At 37.0% G+C, this 23936-nt stretch overlaps 1 protein-coding gene across 4 annotated transcripts in view; it reads right to left on the bottom strand.

Annotated features, from left to right (window-relative positions):
* Positions 1 to 23936, bottom strand: part of LRRC4C (leucine rich repeat containing 4C) — a 1436015-nt gene that overhangs the window by 233258 nt on the left and 1178821 nt on the right. For all 4 annotated transcript variants that reach the window (XM_056132091.1, XM_056132083.1, XM_056132106.1 and 1 more), the window contains exon 5: positions 16047 to 16141. The gene's annotated coding sequence lies outside the window, so the exon portion shown is untranslated. The remainder of the gene's footprint in view (positions 1 to 16046; positions 16142 to 23936) is intronic.

Here is a 23936-nt window from a genome sequence, read left to right as displayed (position 1 = left end):
ATACATCAGGCACTGCGTGAAGCACTTGCCATGCATTGTCATGGATATGCACTCCACTGATTGTCATGCCCACCTTCAGAGCATCTCATTAGCTACTTGATTGTAGTCACACGCCCTACTCAGTAATACAGCCCTACCCTTCCTATGCCATTTACTTTTGGATGATCCCAGACAATCTCGAGGAAGATCTCTACGACCTTATCAATAAAATAAGAAGAATAAAACGTGACCTCGTAAGAAGACAGCACAGTTAACATACTGGGGCCGGGGAATTCTTGATTTGGGGAGAAGCCTCGTGGGCGGCTGCTGAGCCGGAAACTTTTACCCACTAGATGGCGCTATCATCTTCCTGGCTCCCTCCCCCACACCCCTTGTACCCCGAAGATCAAAGGGGCTTCAGACATTGCTTAAGTCAAAATATTGATGTCTACCAGGGCTTTGGGAAAATAGCAAGACACTTTTCGCTACCGGGCATAAAAAGCCCTTTCAACCTCTGAATTCGGGGGACTTTGTATGTTCACTGGGTATCAGCAGAGCCAGAAAACGTATGACCCCCCCAAAAAAAATTATTCCCAGGTTTTCCCTGCATCCTACTCTGTGTGATTCTTTTTCCGAGAGAGTAATTTTCTATCTTTTGCATTCATATTCTCATTCATCTTCCAGAGTTTTTTTCCTATCAAAAGTTTTCCCTAATTCCCTCCAATGAAATATTTATCCCTCTAAATATTTTCCATATTCCCCCGAAATTATATGAAGAATGAATTGTAAATGTAAGGAATTTAGAAATTTAATGAACAGAATGACCGATATATCTTTAATAAACATACACACACAATCTTAACATTCATTTTGCTATGTGTTTACAGGGATGAAAGAAACTTTAGGCTGTGGTTAGGCATTGTGATTGAGAGAGACATACAGAAATACTTTTGACTTTACCATTCTGCCATTTGCATACTTACTGGCATAATTTTATTATCTCTACTGTTTGACTAAAAATACGAGAATGAGATCCTTTGTTTTCTGTCTTTTCAGTTACCATAGAAAGGAACACAGTTTCTGGCATCTATCAGTTGCTCATTACATGTTTATTAAATTGAATTTAGGACATAAAAGCAATAAATGACTTATTAGAAGGAAATGCTTAGAAATATTAATGTAAATCAAAAAGTGTTCAAAGATAAAATATTAAGATTATATCCAGATGCTCGTTGAAATAATCAGATAATTGAGCCAATGGAGGTTTATTGTTTAAATTATTCATACAACTGCCTTAATTCTCTTCTTTTCTTTGCACATCTAGAAGCAGCTGAGAAAGAATTATAGTTGTTGTTTGAAAACTATTAAGTAATTTGGTTACTGATGGAATCCGTATTCTTCGGCTAAAAATAAAATTTATCAAATAAAGGAGGTACAAGCAAATCTGCAGTACTGTTTTATTAATCCAGAGGGAAGACCATAAAGGCAGTTGCTAGAAGGAATGATGCAAGTTGCAAGTGAAATTAAACGTTTCCCACCACCCACCCCCATCTCATTTGTTATGATAGGTGGAATTTCTTAGACTTTAAAATGTAGACAAGCCTGTACACAGAAATTTTGTATACATAATAGGGTTCTGATAAATAGAAAAAAATCACCATTCTTTCATTTGAGAAATATGTAGTAAAAAGCCAATATTACCACTTAATAGTATCGTGACTATTATCATTTTATGTTGAGTAATGTCCCCCATTCCAGATGGTAATAGAATATGTAGACATGTTACCACAGGTGAAAAAATAGAGCCTTGGAAGTGACATTGAGTCAAGTATTTTGAGATTTTTCTCTGGATTATGTGGGTTGGTCTACTATAATAAGGGTGAAATTTGTAAGAAGGCAGGAATATGAGACTGAGGAGAATTTGGAATGTGAAAATCCTACAGTGATAGTTTGGGAGATGGGCAAAGGGTCCGTAAACTTTAGGAAGCTGGAAAAGGCAAACCCACCCATTTTCCAAACACATTTCCAACAGAAGGTAAACCGACCAAACATTCATTTTGTCCTCTCTATGCTGGTGTTGGACTTCTGAGCTCCAAAATTATAAGAGCACTATCTTGTATTGCTTTAAGTTATTAAGTTTGTTACATTAGAAATAAAAAACTACAATAGTGAAACTGACTACCTCTATAAGCCTGTTTCTGCCTATAAAATTCCAAGCATATCTTACTTTTTTGTTCAAGAGATAGAAGAAGATAAAATAACAAACTCTAATTTTTCATGTTTTTATTCTTTTTTGTTTTGGTCTTAGGGATCAACATGTTTGAGTTAGTTAGATTAGTATGACCACATGCTATTTATGATGACAAATAGTGTGGTACACCAGTCAACAGAGTTCCTAATGAGAGGGTTTATGAAGTTAGGAAGTACAATCACAATTTTTTTGAAGTAAGTGATAATGGAGAGGTCTAAAGTGATGCAATTAAAGCTTAAAGTATTTGAGCATTTTTTTTTGGCCTCCAGAAAAGAGAGACTGCTTGAGTATTTCATCAAAACCAGCCATTTTTGTCCATATATATATACATATATATATTCCCAATGTATATCATGAAAGCATATGTCCATACAAAATTTGTATACCAACATTCACAGCATCTTTATCTGCAATAACCAAACACTGGAACTAATCCAAGTCTATATCAAAACTTAAATGAATAAGCAAGTTCTCATATATCCTCATGGTGGAAAAGTAGATTCCCACTTCTAAGATACACACTAATATGGGCAACGTAGAATAAGTATGCTCTATAAAAGAACCTGCTACAGCTATGTTCATTCTATATGAATCATTTTATGCTTGCTTTGGGAGATGAAGAATCTAGAGTTGCAGTAAAGATAAGGAGTTATTGGACACTCAGTAGGTGGAGAGGGTGAAGACAGAGCAGATAATGGAAATAGGAAAAAAAATTGTATGTTTGGGGAGAGAGGGAGATACATGAGTTCATTAATTTGAATGTGCTTATAAGTTTTAAGTGTCTTAATATTTGTCAGAATGTATGAAATTTTACACTTTAACTGTCCAATTGAGTGTCTACCAATTATATTGCAAAATGGTAGTGGGGAACCATGGGGAAAAGATGGAGAATGCATGGGGAAAAGATGGAGAATGTATATGAGTCACTGCAGAGAAAAGCACTGGGAGGATCTGGGGCAGTGACTATTTTTTAGGTCCTGAGCCTAGAGAATGTGAGGATAGAGGAGGGTTGTCAGCAGTATGTGAGTAGCAAGGTAATTGAAAGAGTAAAATGGTTTTTGCCGTTGTGGTTTGGAAGGGCAATATTTAGGCTATGCCCAGCAATGTTCAGGGCTACTTTTTTCCCAGTGTTCATAAATAACCCCTGGCAGAGCTCAGGAATCTTATGTGGAGCCAGGAATCAAACCAAGGCAAGAGCTTTAACCCCCATTCATAACTGAGAGAACAGAATTCTGATGTCAGACTTCCAGATTCAAATCTAGCATTTACTAGCAGTGTGTCCCTGGAAGGTGCATTTTACTATTTCTTTATCACGGTCCTCCCATTGTTCATCGATTTGCTCGAGCAGGCCCAGTAACGTCTCCATCATGAGACTTGTTGTTACTGTGTTTGGCATATCAAATACGTCACGGGGAGCTTGCCAGGCTCTGCCGTGCGTGCGAGATACTCTCGGTAGCTTGCCAGGCTCTCCGAGAGGGGCGGAGGAATGGAACTCAGGTCGGCCATGTTGGCCGCTTGTATTTAAAATATTTAAAATAATAAAAATAAAATTGTATTATCTTCAAAGGGATACCCTGAGGGTGAACAATATGTGCAAGGACTATACTCTAGTTAACATCTAGGAAATATTTGTCAGATGTTAACATATCATGGTTAACAAATACTTCTGGCCATTTGCGCTAGATTATTTTTTATACTTTTTTTTAGACATAGTTCACATATCCTATCATCTTACATATTCAAGTGTTTCATTCTTAGTATAGTCACAGTTATAAAGTGATCACCACAGTTTTTATTTTAGAACATTTTATCACTTCAAAAAGAAAATTCCTACCTAATAGCAGCCATCCTCCATCCTCTGGCTCTGCCTAAACTGTAAGTTAATCTACTTTCTGTTTTTATAGATTTTTTTTTCATTCTGGGACCCCTCCTCCATTTTTTGCTGGTGCCAAAGAATGGTACTCAAGACCACACATCACTGTATCACTGTCATCACTGGCATCCCGTTATTCATCGATTTACTCAAGGGGGTGCCAGTAATGTCTCCATTTGTCCCAGCTCTGAGATTTTAGCAGCCTCTCTTACTCGTCTTTCCCAACACTGCCATATTGGAGACTCTTTCTGGTCAGGGGAATGAGACCTGTTACTGTTACTGTTTTTGGTATATTGAATACACTACGGGGAGCTTGCCAGTCTCTACTGTGTGGGTAGGATACTCTCAGTAGTTTGCTGGGCTCTCTATTGGAAAATGGGCAGGGAGTGTCTTATGATGTGTCCAGGAATATGTTCCTCATATGTGAGGCTTGGCCAGAGCATGTGGAAAGCAGCCTGGAACATGGCAGTGGTTGGGTAGTGGAGGTCGGCTTTCTGGGCTGGGTCCCTTGGGGCAGGGAGGGCTCTTGCCCACCCCCCTCTGGGGTGCCTCTCTGGAGTGCCTCGAGGTGAAAGCAGACTGATGTGGAGTCCCCAGGACAACACATGTGCATGACAAATGCTCTACCACTGAGTTGCATTCCCAGCCCCTGGATTTGTTTAGTCCTCAAACTAAATTCACATAGAACAATATTCATCTTCAAACTTTCATGTACCAATAATTGTCTTTTGCATTTATTTTGCTTTCTTTCAGCATAATGTTTCAAGCTCACCCCTGCAACAATACATGTGTCTATATTAAAATTCTCAAATAACAGTATATTGTATAGATACACTTTATACTATTACCATCTTTATTATTGCAAACGATAATATTTTTGCCTGGGAAAGGAGGCAGAAAATGTGACCATAGTGGTTATCCAAAAAAACCAAGAATAGATGAGTATCATATCAGACAAAAGAAGGTTGAAGAAAGATCATGGATACGTTCCAGAGGCAGATGCTTTTATACAGTTGGCACTTCCTGGAATACAAGTAACTCACTTTATACAGAGTTAACCTAATGAGAATAAAGTCCTGCTTTCTGTCTCACTAGTCTTGTTCACATGGGCAAGCCCATTTAACTCCATAAAATGTAAGTTTCCTCCAGTTATTTCACTTCCCTCATTCCCTCTAGCCCCAACCAAGATTACTTCATGGGTTTATTGTAGGGATTATATTTTAAATAGAGTATATGTTTTTAATTAACACAGGCAAATATTTTATTTTAGAATAATTAAATTAATTTATTTTGGAGGACCACACCAAGGATGGATTTTCAGGGGCTAGCTCAAGGTGTCACTCTGGGCACTAAATATGTTGTCAGGAGCTGGACAGTCACTAGCATGCAAGTCATGTTGAGAAATGTCTTAAATTTAGGGCATATATTTTGAACCATACATACGCTTCACAAGTCCATTGGACTAGTAGCATCTTAGAATATTTTTCCTTGTTTCGTTTTTGGTTTGGGGGCATATACAGCTGTGCTCAGGGATTATCTTGACTCTGCAAGTAGGGATCACTTCTGTTGACGCTCAAGTGACCATATGGGTCACTGGGGATTGAGCCTGCGTCAGCCGTGCACAAGGCAAATACCCTACCCACTGTATTATGACTACAGCTCCATATTAGAATATTTTCTGGCACCCAAAATATGTTTCTGAGACCCACTGTTTCTTAGAATTTAGAGATAAAGAACAATCAGACTCCCTAAACAGGGATTGTGGTTTGTTGAAAAAAGACTTCCTGTAGACAGATGCTCTTGCATATGGGATAGTTTCCTATTCATCACTATACCACATGTATTTCCTATAGTCTCTGTGCAATGTGGACATCTCAGTAACTTACTTTGTTAGTACAAAAAACAAATGTCATAGTAGATAGTGCTTCAATAAGTGTATGCAGGATTTTCACATTATATTTCTAATGAAACAGTGGAGAAATACAAAAAATAACCTAAATTTTATTTAATGAGCAGGTACACTATGCTAGGAAGTATACTTCTGATACGGTGACTCACAATAACCTTTGTTTTCTTAAGAAAGTTGGGATACTAATTGAGTTCGGCTGCAAAGGTGGAATTTAAAGTTTGACCTAAAGCAAAGTCTTTAAGAAAGGATTTTGACTGTGTTTATTTATCTCAATTAATTAGATTAATTTTATACTATCTCATATACAAGGAATTCCGATTCTAAGGAAAGACTTGAAGGGAATGTTTTGTTGAATTCTGGGTTAAAGTATTCCAAAAAACACAGACATATGTTCTGATATTGATCAGAATAAGTAAGGGGGTTTACCTGTGCTTATGTCTAATTAAAATTACAGTTCTGAAAAGATATTGAGAATATCTCAGGTTCTTGGTATCTTTATCTCTGCCAAAACAGGAAATGTCTCCATATTCTGGGCCATGGTATTTTATTCTGTCATTTTTTTCCAAAATGTTTTTCAAAATTGAACTCATCCATGAAATCGTCTCTGATGAAGACGGAAGTCTCCCAGACATTCTGTTAATATCTTCAGTGTGATTGATATTTCTCTCCTACAGTATGGCAAGATAGCATATGCATATATGTGGGCAAGCATATATATCTTTATGTTAATGTGCATCTGTTCCTCTCATCTCTACCATATACTATTAAGATATTGAATTTCTAGGCTGCATCCCTTTGCACAAGAGAAAATTTACTCACCTGAATGACTTCAGGGATAGCTCTGTGATATAGAATGTATATCCAAATATATATATATATATATATATGTATATATATATATATTGAATCAGTGAGTGATTATTCAGTAATGATGGTGACAAAGTTTAGGGAAAATCTCCTCTCACATATAGAGAAAATAAGATCACTTACAAATAGACCTGCAAATAGCTTGCCTTCTCAAGTATTTTATTTTTGAAGGACTCTGGGCTGCAATGTGTTTTGGAACAGCTGAGGCCTAGCAGGTAATATTCATTTCACCTCTATTATCAATTGTTTACCACTCACCAATTACATTCTTGAAGATGTATACTTGTCCCCTTCAGCCACAATACTAAGATACCGGACTATATATATTATTTGAGATATTTATCCCTTTTCTATAAGGAAATTTATTTGTATTCTATTATTTATCATCAATTTATTACTTAGGTTAGGGCAAAGGAACAGGAGTTGAACAACACTGAACCAGCTAAAAGTTGATCAGTGAAGTTACAACCCACTAACTCCTCTCTCTCATTAATAAAAAGTATAAGAAAATTAAAAATCAAGAGAGACAGTTTGTTTTTGGATGGGGGTTGGTTTGGGTCAGATTCAGTTGTGCTCTGCAGTATGGAATCACTCCTGGCACCTGAGAGGATTTTTTCTGGATTATATCTGATGTCAATGTTTTCAAATTTCTGGTTGATTTAAATAATAAATATCATAGGAATTATAATGTATTACTTTATGCAGTCAGAAAATTTGATATAACAAGATGATTTTTAATCACTGCATATGTGTACATATACATATGTATATACGTGTGCATATATATACATATATATATATATACAGTTTGGGGGCCACAAGTGACAGTGCTCATGGATTACTCCTAACTTTATGCTCAGAGATCAGTCTTTGCTGTGCTTTGGTGACAATAAGTGGTACCAGGAATTGAACCTGGGTTTGCCACATGTGAGGCAAGTACCCTATTTCCTGTACAATCACTCCGACGCCTGTTGATATGTAACCCTATGTTTAGCCTCTTTTAATTTCAATCAATTCGAGCAAATTATTTTAACCTTTACTTCTCAGTGTCTTTATATTCAAGACAGATATTCAATATGGTGCTGTGAAGATTTATTGAAATTATCCATGTGAAGACGCTTAATTCCATTTACATATATAACACATTCCTATCTCCATTACTACTCATTGCCATTAGTTTTATGGTAATGGTAATGACCAGTAGATTGGGAAAAGCAGACTCCACCATGAACATAGCTATTCAAAACGTCGTCAAAGAGGGAGTCTTAGCATTTTAACTCTGTTCATTCAAGAATGCTGTGTGAAAAACAAAATCTAGAGTTAGGAAACTGCTTCTGTATTAACTTGCAATCTCTTTTCTTTATCTTTGGGAAGTTTAACTGTTCCATGAATGCTGTTTGATGATAGAATATTCTGGGAGACTGAACAGGATCAGCAGTCTGGATGAAAGGACAAAAAATGGACAAAATCTAAATTTTAAGGTCATTTCCTTGAGTAATTAAGTTGATACTAAAGATTCTGTTGGAAAGGAGAGAGATTTTCCCTCAGCCCAGTGGGTTTGACTCTAGCTGGTTGAGTAATGAAATTAACAATAGACTAATCAGTACCAGAAAATTTAAAAAAAGGCAACCCCCCAAATATGTAGATATAGATACTAAGAAAAGGGGAAGAAAAATCATTCAGTTGTTCGTAACCTGAATTAAGTATAGAATGGGAAGGGGTCTCACCTTTAAGCAGAGAGGGAGGGGATTTACATGATGCAGAGAGGGAAAACTCATCTGATGAAGACCATATGGTCTCGATTGCTTACCTTGCCAGATAGACCAATTTATCAGACAAAGAGTTAATTTATGACCAAAGTATTAAATCTGGGCAATATCACTGATTTTCATTTTTCCAGGTTAGGAATTCTAGAAGGTTCATGAGTCTTCAGAATCAAAATTACATTCAGTTTAAAATAATCCAGATGCCCGAGTGACATGTCTAGGGATAGCCTGTTTTTAACATGTCAAGGTGGACTGAGGACTACTGAACTATTCTTCAATGTGATAATGGTTATACAGGCCTCAAGGTATTCCAGTCAATATATTGGCACATTCCTTAAGCAGATGTCTTTGGGTCCTGTACTCTATGGGCTTGGACAATGGTACATCTGACATTTTGCTTACTCTGCAACCCAAGTGCTCTTTTCACTGATACCCCCATTTTCACTTCTCAGTAAATAATATTGAATCTCCTCTGCTCTGAAGCAGCACTAGGAGTATGACCTCCCCTTTCAAACTTTTCCATATCTCTTTTCAATCGCTTGCCCTCTTTTACCCTCTTTTTTAGTTCTATTTGTCAATAAACACCTGATACTTTTTATGTCTGTATGGAGTTCCTTGCCCTTCATAGAATTTATACGATTTCAAGTAGCTTCGGCACCTCCATTCTATGAACTAAAGTAACAGGCAGAAAATAATGTCACTATAATAACTTTTGACTCTAGGAACATAGCTCAGTCCCAACCCTAGGAAAACATGACAGGTCTATTGAGCCATCTTCCCTCCTTCTATCACAAAATCAATATAGGGTTGAGAGAGTGGTATTATTTTTGGTGGGGAAGGGGAGCATTTTGTCTACAACCAGTGGTATTCAGAGACCATTCTTGGCCCTGAGATCAGGTATCACTACTGGTAGTGTTTGGGAGACCTTATGCAGTGCTGGGGATCAAACAGGTGGTCAGCTGTATGCCAGACAAGTCCCTTAACCCATGTGCTATCTCTCCAACCCCAAAGAGTTGCACATTCTTGTGATTGCATTTTAATGAGGAAAAAAGGTTATTTCTTAAGCTTTGTATACTTTTTCCCATGGTTTTTAACTTATTTTTTTTTCTTTTTATGAACTTACATGTCTATTTTAAGACTTGCTTAAAATTATAAATAAAAAAATCTGTAATACTTTTATTCAGGTAATTTATATACAGAAGAATGTAATATATGCAATTTACTGTTATCATATTTGGATGATTTTTAATTATGTCTTTGAAATTAATAAAATCTTGTGAATATATACCCATATCTACATATACAGAGCAGAAGAATTATTATTCATGACTAGATAATGATTATTATTTTTATACTTTCAAGTAATTAAGCTATTTGTAATAATATATTGAAATTCTGAAAATGAGCATGTGTATTCATTTATTCATTCACTGATTTCTGGGACGTAAATCATAAAAATGATCACTGTTCAGGTGTACATGAAGGAAAATTGAGAGCAGTCCATACTGGTCTCCAGGATTACACCAACTAAGTTATACTCCTGCCACTATTGTGTGCTTTAATTCATGTTTTAAATTAAAGAGTAATGAAGAGACATTACTTGGGGCTTAAAATATTCCTGTGTAACTTTATATCACATTTATAGTTTAAAAGTTTGTTAGTAAGGCCTGAGGTTGTGAGAATGTGAACAGAATTTTTCTTCTTAATTACAAAAAATCTATGAATCAGATCTAACAACTGTTTCAGTCACTACCATTACAGCAATGTCTCATATAGAGACATTTCTATATGTCTCATATAGAAAAAGCTGTATGATTTTACCAAAAAATAAAATCCCATGAATGTGATAATAGCAGAAATCCATTTAGTTCTTTTTAGATTGGGGCAATAATATTGTTTCACTTGAAATTAATCTCATCTTAGACATTGGGGGCTATAATTGTTAGATGTGTTTCAAGGAATAAGTGGAACTCTATTTTTTTTCTAAATAAAAATATCATTCATAAAGAAACTACCACTATAAAAGGTAAAGGCCCTCCCGTTGATCGTTGATTTGCTCGAGCGGGCCCAGTAATGTCTCCATTGGAGACTTTGTTGTTACTGTGTTTGGCACATCGAATATGTCACGGGGAGCTTGCCAGGCCCTGCCGTGTGGGGGAGATACTCTCGGTAGCTGGACGGACTCTCCGAGAGGGGTGGAGGAATCGAACTTGGGTCGGCCATGTTGGCCGCTTGTAAGGTGAACGCCCTACATGTCTACTTTTTGTCTCTGAGTCAGATATCTGATAAGGTTGTTTGGAACTTATGACTTATTCTAATTTTTTGTTTTGTCAATTTAACAAACTTTCTTTCAAAAGGTAATAGTTCTGAGTTCTATTATGCAGGAGCTATCAGAAATAAACCTTAGCACAAATAGGGCAATCTCCACTTAGGCTATCAATGCAAAGTAGGACAAAATTTTGCGTAGGACAAAATTTGGCAACAAAAGGAGATGAGTTGTGATAGTTAACCAAAGAAGTGTTTACTTCTATTTTTTTCAGTTAGATATATTTTAAGAACTTAATGTTATGGGGCCAGAGAAATAGTACACAAGGTAAGGAGTTTTCCTTGCACACATCTGACCCAGGTTCAGTCCTTGGCACTTCACATAGAACCCAGGCCTACCCTACTGGAATAAGCCATGAGCACAGTCCGGTGTGGCCTGGCCCAATATTATGTATAAAATGTTGTATGTATAATATGTATATATATTTTTTAATAGATTATTGAAAATTTTCCCTGAATATCTATTACTTTTGGAGAGCCTGGCAAGCTACCAAGAATATTCGATATGCCAGACACAGTAACAACAAAGTCTCCAATGGAGACGTTACTGGGCCCGCTCGAGCAAATCGACGATCAACGGGAGGGCCTTTACCTTTACCTTTACCTTTATCTATTACTTAATAAAAAGGTATTTTTTAAATTTCACTGACTCTATTATAGGAAACAGTGTTAGTGTGTTTCCACTATGATCTGACTTTAATATGCTATGATTTATTTATGCCCTGAAGCCAGATTTTGTACATATATATTATGCAGGATCGATCTATCAATTATCAAGTTAGATTTTTCTTAAGTTACTTGTGTATTTCTTTCAGATTCTGACTTGATATGTTCTAAAATAGGTTATATAGACTTTGAGGATAAAGGGAAAAGGGAGAAATCTGTTGTTTATTCCAGAACAAGTGAGCAGAAATAAATATCCTGAAAATTAGGCTTATATATTCTTAAGTTATCTGTCTATCAACTATCATTTACCAAATAGAAGTAATGCGGGCACTTCTGTTTGGGTTGAATATTGACATATCTTGAATTTTTTAAGAGGTGTTAAACATATTTGAAGAATCTAAATTGAGAACCGTTTTGCTTTTTTTCCAGAGCCAGAAACTCTACTCACCTAATGACACTTTATTCCTCTTTTAAGGTCTTTGATAAAGAATTATTGTTTAGTGTCTTTTGAGAAGATCCATTTTGTAAAAGTTCTTTTACTTATCTTCCAACTTTTGACTCAATCTTTTTTTCATTTGGTAGAAAAGTTTGTTTCTTTTTACTGAGTAGATTTGCTTTCCCTAGTATTTAATTTGTAACTGCGAATCTAGTTTGACATCTCAGCAGAAGGAAGACATACCTTCAAATTCTAGAGCTGAAAACATTTTCTCATTTCTCTCCAGTTCATATTTTTCTGCTAACCATAGCGATATCAAGAAAGCTCCTCTTGGGGGTATGGTGCCACCAGCAGGTTAGTCTGTACCTGTGAGGTGAGTGCATCAGCAGCCTCATGGCACCTTCAGACTTCCAGATACCCCCAAATTGGTGCTGTGCCTTTGGCCAGACCCCAAAAACTTCGGGCAAACTTTACCAAGAAAGTAAACCTCCAAAAGTTAGGTATGTGGGAGACACACCCACAAACCACCTCTGGCTAAGCTATATAATTGGAGGCAAGGCCTCTCTGGTTCCTGATTGAACTGTTTAACGGCCATAATCCCTGAGACTCAGAAACAAATCTTGAAACCTAATGGATTTTGGCAGAAATGCATGTGAACCGCGTAGTAGGTTGCTGTCACCCAGTCACCCCGTGGGGAAAAGGGTGCTGTCCCTCCACCAGCTCCCCCTTGGCGGCCTGGTGGCTGCCATCTTCCAGAGGCCATTGGACAGTCAGGTTTGCGCCCACAGTGACGAGACACGATGGGCCTCATGGGATGGGGGTGGAGCTGGCCATTTTACCCCCCCCCACACCCCCCCAGTCCCAACGAGACCATGAGTCCCTGCCCACAAACGGCCTCTCTGGCTCCCCATCAATTTGCTTAATAGCCATGATCCCAGAGACTCAGTAATAAATCTTGAAACCCAGAGGCTTTTGGCAGAAATGCGTCCAGACTGCACAGTAGGTTGCTGTCGCCAGGCCACCCCACGAGGGAAAAGATGCTGTCTCCCTGCCTGCTCGCCCTTGGCGGCTCCGTGGCTGCCATCCACCAGAGGCCATTGCACAGTGAAGTTTGGGCCCGCAGTGATGAGACAAGCAGGGCCTTATGGGAAGGGGGTGGAGCCAACCCTTCCTCTCCACCCCAATGCGACCGTGAGTTGCCGCCCAGGAACTGCCTCTGTGGCTCCTGATCTAGCTACTTAATGGCCATGATCCCAGAGACTTAGAAACAGATCTCAGAACTTTGCGGGTTTTTGCAGGAAATCTCTCCAGATTTAATTGTTAAAATTTCGGAATTTCAAAATTGCACAACCATCACTGCAACCATGCGACATCATATGTTATTCATAACCAGTAATAGAAAACAAATTGTCTACTGTTGCCTTTTTGGCAGATCTGAGTGTTGGGATAAAATCCCAAATAATGACGGTGGGTGTGGTATTGAAATATTGAGTGTAATCAAAGTATAGAGAGAGTAATTTGGAAATCATCTGCCCCACAGGTAGGGGAAGGGTGTGGAATGGGGGTATACTGGGGATTTTGGTGGTGGATGGTAGTCACTGGTGAAGGTACAGGTGTTTCATTGTATGACTGAGACTTAAACCTGAAAGCTTTGTAACTGCTCTCATGGTGATTCAATAAATAAAATTATAAAAAATGGAAAAAAATGTAAGGCAGAGTTTATGCACAATTCAATCAGCCTAATCAGTGGCTGAATAAATAGCAGTATGCCTACATAAAAAAAAAAAAAGAAAGGTTCTCCATGTTTTCAACTCTGGTCATATTTTTGGACTCACAGATTTTTCTTCAAGTTATAGATAGGCACTGGAAAACCATGTAGTAGGGCTGGAGCAATAGCACAGTGGGTAGGGCGTTTGCCTTGTATGTGGCCGACTCGGGTTTGATTCCCAACATCTTATGTGGCCTCTTGAGCAGTGCCGGGGGTAATTTCTGAGTGCAGAGCAAGGAGTAACCCCGGTGCATTGCCAGGTAAGACCCAAAAAGCAAAAAGAAAAAAAAAAGAAAGAAAGAAAAACCATGTAGCTCACACACTATTTTAAATAATCAGTAATGAAACCACAAATGTGTGGATTATTTTGTTTAAACATTGCTAGCATAATATTTTAAATTAAAAGTATTCCTGTTCACTACTTGAATGAGCTATATGGGAGAAACTAACCTCCTCTTTAAAATATAAGAAGTTTAGATTCCCTACAGGAACAGAAATATGGTGACAAGGAATAGCTCTACCTTTGAAAATGAACACAAGGTAAGATCAGGACCTTTAAAGATTTAATCATATATTCAAGCTTGCATAATAACTTGTAGAAGTGAGTTCTGAGTGTCAGATTTGAAAGGTCAATCAATCTACTAGTCCCTTGGCATTATTTAAAGATATACTTCAGAAATCGTTGCTAATAATCAACTTTCTAAATGTCACTATAGCAATATATATTTGTAGATTGCTCACGTTAAAAGGTGACACAGCAACTATTCCACAGAGTGGTGAACATCAGTATCAAGAATAGATTTTCCTAAATAAAGCATTATTTCCTAATTCCTTTTCATTTTTTACCTTGGTGAGTATTTATGGTAGAGTGGTTAATCAGGAAATTTGCCCCCTGTTATGGAACCCTAAACTATTAAGGTGATTTTATTTTTACTTTGCCATTACATTATAAACAGTGGAGGAAAAAATCAAAATTTCACCAAATCAGAAAAGCAAAATAAATAAATTTTTTGGCATGTGATTTTGAATATCAGAAGAAAGAACACACACATTAAAGGCTAGTGGTTTGTTTGGTCAAGACATTTTTTTTCTAGAAAATTTTGGAAAATATTTATTTATTCTATGAAATTATTAAGTAATCCTGTTACCATTATCTTCTACAAATGCTTAGTTTGTGTCATTGTCCTGTACCAAGTTTTACTTTGACTTTCCTTGAGGCTTATTACTCCTTTTCTATTCTTTAAATAAATTCCTTATCCTTGATTTTATTTTTGCCAGCAAATAAATCCAAGTGACATTAAATTACACTTACAAATTCCCATTGAAACAAGCACACTGAGTTAGTTAAACTCACTGCCTAGAATAATGATTCCCTTCACACCATTCTCAAAGAATAATAGGATGCCTTAAGCATAACTATATGTAATAAACTTTAAAAAATGAAATGCACAAATTCCAACAGTATAGGAGAGAATCATCTGTTCCCAGACAATGCAGGAATATGCCCATTTTGATTCTGAAAATACATGACATCTAACAAAGAGTTTGCAAACATTTTGTCTAGTATTAGGCTTGCCTTTCAAAACTGGAGAAGTTACAGTGATGTGGCTACCTTCACCACACAGAAGAAATTCTAGTACTCAACTATTAGACAAAGAAAATCCTGATGCTACTTCTAAGAGACATTGTTTGCATGTCTCTCCTAACTTTCATTTATATATAGGAAAAATACAGATTACTTGTCTACTGTTTTATTACTATTTTTCTGGCATGTGTAGAAAAATCACTGATATTCTCCTTTCTTGCCTTTCTTTACTGTTTCTCCTCTCCTTGGCCATTGGAAGTATTATTTGGTGAACCTAGGACCAATACTTTTTCAGTTTCAGAGATTAGCCGATGAATTGAGTCAACTACTATACTTCATCGTGGAAAATTCATAGGGCAGATAACTCTCGGTGTGTGTGTGGGGGGGGGGAGGGGGTGGAAGACAGAATTACCCAGAATTTCCAAGACCCTAAACAGGTTAGATTTTGAAACCCTGTTTTAGCACTGAACCAACATTCTTAGATATGAACTGCATCATTAACAAAAGTGGTACTGACTCTCCATTTGTCTGTTCTTTTAACTTCTTGAACCTTAGAACTTTGTTATAGTATGGTTAGAGTAGTAGTCCCAGGAAAATGGATGGGTCGAACTTGGAACTAACCTTATCAAAATTTCTCCAACAGGTCCTGATTTTCTTGGGACAAACCAAAGCTACAGAAGTACTCCAGATTTCTGCCAATGATGTTCCTTTGGAATCTGGAAGAAGAAAACATTTTGTTTTTGAAAAATCATGCTGTAAAAATGAGAACAAATTTATCTGTCATTTTTTTCTATTCCCAACACTACATGGACCCCTGAGCAGTAGTTCTGAAGCACCCCGGTCACAAAACTTCTAGTGTTGACTCTGGAGGGTTGTAGCACTTTCAATGTGGCTCTGATGGTCCCTTGGACCTCTAGGTTTCAAGTAGCACTGCATCCTCAAACCCAAGTATTGAAATGTCAGGACATTTGGTCCCCGGCCCCCCACCCTGGAGACCTGAGATCATCTTGAAAAATCAACAAACATAATGTAAATATACACTACAATGTACTGATTTCCACCTTGTTATAGCAACAAAGAAGATAATAAGTAAAGGCATTGGGTTGAAAATCAGAACTGGATTCAATTCATTACTCTATCATAATTAGTTGGGAACTTTTGGGCATGTTTCCAAATCTCACTGAGTTTTAATCTCTCTGCACATAAAATTAAGGGAATTATGCAAAGTTGCCTCTAAGGCTCTTTTAAGTTCTGTGATTATCTTCCTTCTAAGGAAATTGTTTAATACAGGTGGAAGGGTTAGAAAGAATTTGTGGCAGCGAAATTTTCATGTTTTGTTAAAACTTAAAGGCTTTTGTTTGTTTGTTTGGGGGGCTATGTGTGGAAAAGTGCAGTGGCTCCTCCTGGCACCATGCTTGAGGGTTGTTTCATGTAGTGCTTAGGGGACCACATGGTGACTTGGAATGAATCTGGGTCTTCTGCATTCAAAGCATGGTCTTCAGTCCATTAAGCTAGATCAATAGCCCTAAAAACTAAAATTTTTAAATAAATGTATTACATATACTCCATAACTTGCTTCTTTCTCTGCGAGTTATTAGTTACTTGTGGGTAAATAATAGTAAGGAATAGTTATCAATTGAATTTCAGATTTACATATTGGTTTAAGAAAAGCAACATTATGTGTGTCGTTAATGATTTGACTGCACTGACAAAGTTAAAAAAAATTAAAATAAAAAATTAAATTAAATTAAAAAGGCTTTTCAGGGTAAATGAAACTTAAGCTAAAATAAGGAAACCCTACTCAATGGGAGAATATGTTTGTGTAGATTTTATCATAAACAGGATAATATCTAAGATAGATAAAACACCAATGACACAATGATAAAACATTCAGTGACAACCAAACTCCATCCCAAAATGAGGAGAGATAGATAATTTTCTGATAAAGACAATCATATGACCAGCAAGCATCTGAAAACCAGTCAGTCACTTAATATCAGGAAAATTCAAATAAAAACGACATAGCACTTCATACCAGTAAGAATGGCATAAATAAAAAAAAAGATTAGAAATGATAGGTATTGGTTGTGATGCCATGAAAAAGGAACTTTTATTCACTATGAGTGGGAATGTCATCTGGTTCATTTTCTGTGGCAAACAGCACAGAGATTTGTCAAAGAAAAAAAAAAAAGGACAAGAGGACACCCATACCACCCAGGGGTTCTATTTCTTGGCATTTACTCCCCAAACACAAAAACACTCATTCAAAAAGATACATGAGCAACTACCTTTATTGCAGCATTGGATACAATGATCAAGATTTAGAAACAACCCAAATGTCTGAAAGACAAGCACACAAAGAAGCTGGGGTAGGATCTGCACAGTGGAACATTATGTTAAACTTTTTAGTTCTCTGCAACTTGGAATGTTATGTGACATAAGTCAGAGAGAGGAAAAATATGGATGGATTTACTGCTCTGTGGTATATGGAGAAATAGAACAAGAGACTAGGTAATACTAAATGATGACAAAACCTTGTGTTTGGATGGAAAAACTCAAATTTCAAGCAGAGGAATGAAAGGAATTAAGTGATGAGGTAGAGGTGACATAGGGGCAGTCGTGGGGTTATTGGGAACTTTATTAGTGGTGGTTGTAGTGATTTTGTACATTAAAAACATAAATATTATACGATTATAATAACTTAGCATTGTCACTGTAGCACTGTCCTCCTGTTGTTCATCAATTTGCTCTAGCGGGCACCAGTAACATATCCATTGTGAGACTTGTTACTGTTTTTGACATATCAAATATGCCAGGCCACGGGAAGCTTTGCCAGGCTCTGCCATGCGGATGGGATACTCTCGGTAGTTTGCTGGGCTCTCCAAGATGGACAGAAGAATTGAACCAGGGTTGATCGCATGCAAGGCAAATGCCCTACCCGCTGTGCTATTGCTCTAGCCTGTCTGATTATAATAACTTAAACTAGAATATTATTAAAAATCAGTTTAATAAAGTTCATTACATTTGGATTTTCAACTCGACCAGAACATAATCTTTTGACACCTGATGACCTGTGATCCAGTAGTTAATTTTTCTATTATTGTATCAAGGGAAGTTCTGTAGAAAATGGGAAATATTAAGAAACTTGTAAGGAAACTTAGAGCATTCCACATCACTCTGTAGCTTCCTACCTCTCATCCTTGGGTATCTTTGAAGGGTAAAACATTAGTTTTTCATGTGTCATTATCTTTTAAAATAATACGTCCTAAAGTCAAGAATTGAGCAATAGCTGAAAGCACTATTCAAAATAAATGAAGATAAAAAAATATTGAAGCACCTGTTTTACAAAATGATTTAAATTCCAAGAATAGAGCTTCCTACTTGAACAATTGTATATACCACACCATACTGCCACCGAGGGTCTAGTTATCACATACCATCTTTCAGCTGACCCTCTACCTGTTCCTGTTACCCCACCTCTTTTTATCTCTGATAATCATTATTCAGAAGGAAAACATTTAGCCTTGTGTAACAGATTTTTCTTATTACTGGGAACAATTTGAGTCTTAGTTTGTACTGTTAATGTGATACTGCGACAACTCTCTATATTAATTCACATTTTAAGTCTCTTAACTACCTTGTGAACACTTGGAATTGTAGTTTACATTTTGTAGGTAAAGAAACTGAATCAATTGCCTTGAGAGGTAATAAGTGGTAGAATTACTAGGTCTGTGTGTCTCCTGAGTAATACAGATTTTTGTTAGGCACTCTGCTCTCGCTTGACAAAGCATATTAGCATCTGCCAATAAATATCCTATTTCAATAAGATTTCGCAGGTCCATATTATCCAAGTCCTGGAACACAATGGTTAATATCCTCATTTTGAAATATGAAGGCCTTGTCTGATTTTCTCTGTGATGTTTGTATTTCATTTCTGTATTCTGGCAAATGAAATATACTTTATTCATCTAGAAGCCTGAATTTTTTTCGCTGGTAGTTAGCATGTTTCAAAGAAGTGTGTTAATAGCAGAATGCTTACTTTGTACATATGCATCTTAGGGCAGAAAGCCAAACTGGGAAATCTGGGCACTGCCTGCTGGGTAAAGACATGTGAAACACACGCACGCACACACATACACACGCACACACACACACACACACAAACACACCACTGTGGTGGGTAGTTATGAAGAAGAGAACCAGGCATTTTGTTGACCAGAAAAAAAGTGAATTATATCATTATGCAGACTCATGGAATGGGGTCTAAAAGAGGTCTTAGTATTCAGTTCATTCAAATTTCAGTATGTTGTGAAGGAAAAAAGATAGAGTGTGTTCACAAACTAGACACCATATTTCTGAATTTCATCCATCCACCCAGTTTCTATATACTAGTATCAAATCTTCAGTAGTATGCTTATATTCATGTCTTAAAAATATCTACCGCTGAAGACTAGTCTGTATGAGTTGCACTATATTGTTTCAGATCGAGAGAAACTAGGAGTGACTAAAATCTTGGGGTCAAAGTAATCTGAGTTCTAGGGCCAGAAATATAATATGCGTGTTATGGAACTTTATAAATGTGGCTAATATTTTCTTGATATAGTTCAAAGTTAAAGATAGCAACATTTCTTTGTTCTGCTTTACTTGTTAAAGAATATTTTATGAAAGTCTTTAGTTGAATATATTAAAATTTCCAAGTACCACCCGCTTCATTATTATTATCATTCTCATAATCTCTTTTATACGAGCCTAACTCAATGAGATACTTTTTAGAAATTTTATTTTCTTTTTAAATAAAGAAATACAAATTCATAATTTAAAAGGAACTAAATTTGTCAAGAGCTAACAAAATGCAATGAGATTTCATTGTTTTCATAGAGACTTCAGGTTTATCCAAAAGAATGGGAAATACACTGCTCTCCACAAATAGTTGAAACTATATAAGCAATAAGCAATTTTCTAAAAAAATAAAATTCATTCAAAAATCAATTTTTCTGTGCAAGACTGTAGCACTGTCCTCCTGCTGTTCATCAATTTGCTCAAGTGGGCACCAGTAACGTCTCCATTGTGAGACTTGTTACTGTTTTTGGCATATCCAATACTCCATGGGGAGCTTGCCAGGCTCTGCTATGTGGGCAGAATACTCTCAGTAGCTTGCTGGGCTCTCCAAAAGGGACGGAAGGATCGAATCCAAGTTGTCTGTGCAAGGCAAATGCCCTACCCACTGTGCTATTGCTCCAGCCCGTGGTTACTGTATCAGATGATAATTACAGCCTTTTCTAAAAATCTTCTAAGTGGGGTAGGAACTGCGTTGTACATAGCTGACCCTTGTTCGATTCCCAGCATCTCATTTGCTCAAGACTATCCAAATATATTACACTGAAAACAAATGTTCTCTCAAAGGTTTTCTTAGAAGATCTAATAACTAAAAGACAACAAAGGGGTCTACAGGATTATAAAGAGAAAAAGGGACCAAAAGAGAAAGAAACTTCCTATTTCTTCTTTTTTTTTTAAACCATAATGAGATTCTAAGTTGATGTGAAGGCATGTCAATTTAGATTATGCCATTAGAGCTCAGTTATGTATTCACATTCATATAAAAATAGTTCTAGATCAATACAACATGTATTAAATTTACATTAACATTTAAATTAATGAGGAACACATTTTGAATTATGAAGCTTTAGATGTTTGGACAATGTCCATTCTTGCTAATTTGGGAAGGAGACTATTGACTCACCTTCTCAGTTTATTACAGGCTTCCAAACTTTTATGTGATGCCAGAGAATTTTCAAGTTGTTGAAAGCTGCCATATTGGCATCACCAGGGAATGAAGTTGGCCTTATCCAGTAAAGATGCAAAATGCACCAGCACACACCTTCCCCCAAGGCAGTTAGGCATGAATGTGTTTCAGTCCTGGGTCTGTTCCAGGATCAGAGCTTACTGACTTTTTCACAATGCTATCCAGCAGCTATTTCCAGATTATCTATGATACACACAGACCTATGCTAACCTCACAAGTTCTACTGTAAAAACACTCATTGTCTACTTAAAGATATAGAAGCATTTTATTTTATAAATGATTGTACCACATTATACTGTGTCCTGTGGTGAAAGAAGATATTGATTGGGTGCCATCAAAGGCACAGAAAAAGATGGGAGGAGAATCATAGAAGCAATTTCTGAATAAATGAGCTGAAAAGATAACATATATATCAGTCAGTCAAATCAGAGAGGAAATTCTCAGGATGCAAAGGGGAGATTTTATAAGAGACCCGAATATTAACACTTCCTTTCTAGTAAACAACAAGTTCTAAATGGTATGTGTGTGTGTGTTTGTGTGTGTGTGTAAAATTAGAATGAAAAGCCAGGCAGACAAGTCTATAACACCTGAGGTACAAATTTAATATCTGATTTCACTCTTGGCATTTTACACTGGCTAGTTTGAGTTCAATTTTGTTTTTATCAGAATATTGTATATGTTGAGTGATATTTTAGCAGCATGTAATGTTGGCTTCTTTCGCTTAGTAATATGTGTTACATTACCCATATATTTTCATGTTTGATAATTCATTACTTCTTAGAGAAGAATAAAATTCCACTGCCTATGTGCACCACCATCTATCGACTCCCGTACTGAATGTTTGCTCCCAAGATTGGTTAGTTGTAAATAAGGCTGTTATAAACATCTACATGAATGGTTTCTATGTTGGTGATTCTTAAATTTGAGGGGTAAACACCAGGGAATGGGAATACTGGGTATTGAATTACAGTGTTAAGCAATTTAGGTTTAACTTGGGTTGTCCTTTCTCCCCCTACAGGGAGCATAGTTTTATTGAGTTACTCCCACCACAGTGCTACTGAGGCACACCCAATTCCATCAGAAATTCCCAATTTTCTGTGTTTATCTTTACCCTTTCCTTTCTGCTCTCCTTCCCCTGTTAATCACAATCATCCCCAAATCTGACCTTTTTACTTGTAAAGTCAAATTCTTCTGAGGGTTCTGGATTTTGTGTACATAAGTGAAACAGTGCTTTTCTCTTTCCTTTCTGTCCTTTGCATATTTTATTTTAGTGTATTGTTCCTTTTGTATAGACACAGGAAGACAATGTTATGTTTTTGTAACATGGGAGTTAATTGACTCTGAATAATATGAACTCCTGGGCATCCATCGTATTTACTTGACTTAAGCCTCTGTTGTCCTTAGTTCCTAACACTCCAAAAGAGTGGCCCTAGTGGGGGGACTTAGGTGGATCCAGGACAAGATGCAACTTACTCTGGCATCGAAATGGGACAGACTAAGCACCATAAGAAGTATAATAAATTAAGAGCATAGTCATGGAACAAACTCTGACATGAACCAAATATAGTGACCGGATAAGGACCCTGATGGTGTTAGGAAAAACTAACCTGGCCTGAGAACTGTATTCGGAAGTCCCCAGGAAGATCCACCCTTTAAGCTTAATATATCTCTTACTGTGTTCATATAAAATGATGAGAAATATTATTAAGGTGATTGTTTGAATGGATTACTAGCTAAGAAAAGGAGAAAGCAAAATGCCCTTAGATGGAATTCCACCCTAGATGGAAGCTCTCCTCTCAAGAATGCTGTAGTCCCTTAGATGAGATTTTTGCCCTTGAATAAATTTAGAAGAACTTCTCCTTAAAAAGCACTTTACATTTATTATTCATAATAATAAATAATCAGACCTATATGTAATTGCTACCCCCAGCCCTTCATGATTTCACTATAACTCATGCTGTGACACTTGAATAAATGGTCACTGATTACCAACTGGCTGGAGCGATAGCACAGCGGTAGGGTGTTTGCCTTGCACGCAGCCAGCCTGACCGAGCCGGGTTCGATTCCTCTGCCCCTCTGGGAGAGCCCAGCAAGCTACCGAGAGTATCTCGCCCACATGGCAAAGCCTGACAAGCTACCCATAACGTATTCAATATGTCAACCACAGTAACAGCAAGTCTCAAAAAAATGGAGACGTTACTGGGACCGCTCGAGCAAATTGATGAACAGTGGGAGGACAGGACAGTGTTTGATTACCAACCAACCTGATGTCCCCTGTTACTTCCTCTGTCTGTTGCTGTCAGTCTGCCTGGGAGATGGTTATCTGCCCTGAATGCACCTCATGTCACTGAGAGGGGGCAGGTGACACCCTGAAACAGTGACAGCTAGGTCATGTGATAAGAGTAGACTTCATTTGTGGGAAAGTATCAGCTTATTTTTTTGAAATGGTTACATTCTCACCCACAACCACTGAGAATTTCTATTGCTCCTTAGTCTTGCCATCCTTTGAAGTTAATGCTTCTAAATGTTGCCATTTTCAACAGTGTCAGTATTGTTTAGTGGTATCTCACTGATATTTTTATGTGAATTTCCATGATGATTTATGATGTGGACATCCTTTGCTATGTTCATTTGTCATCTGCACATTTTTGTTGAGGCATATATCTAGCCTTAGTCAATTTTTAATCAGCTTGGGTTTTTAATATTTG

The sequence above is a fragment of the Sorex fumeus genome, unplaced genomic scaffold, assembly GCF_029834395.1.
Source record: "Sorex fumeus unplaced genomic scaffold, SorFum_2.1 ptg000007l, whole genome shotgun sequence".
NCBI lineage: Eukaryota > Metazoa > Chordata > Mammalia > Eulipotyphla > Soricidae > Sorex > Sorex fumeus.
The sequence above is the reverse complement of the archived record's forward strand: the minus strand, read 5'-3'. Positions and strand labels throughout refer to the sequence as shown.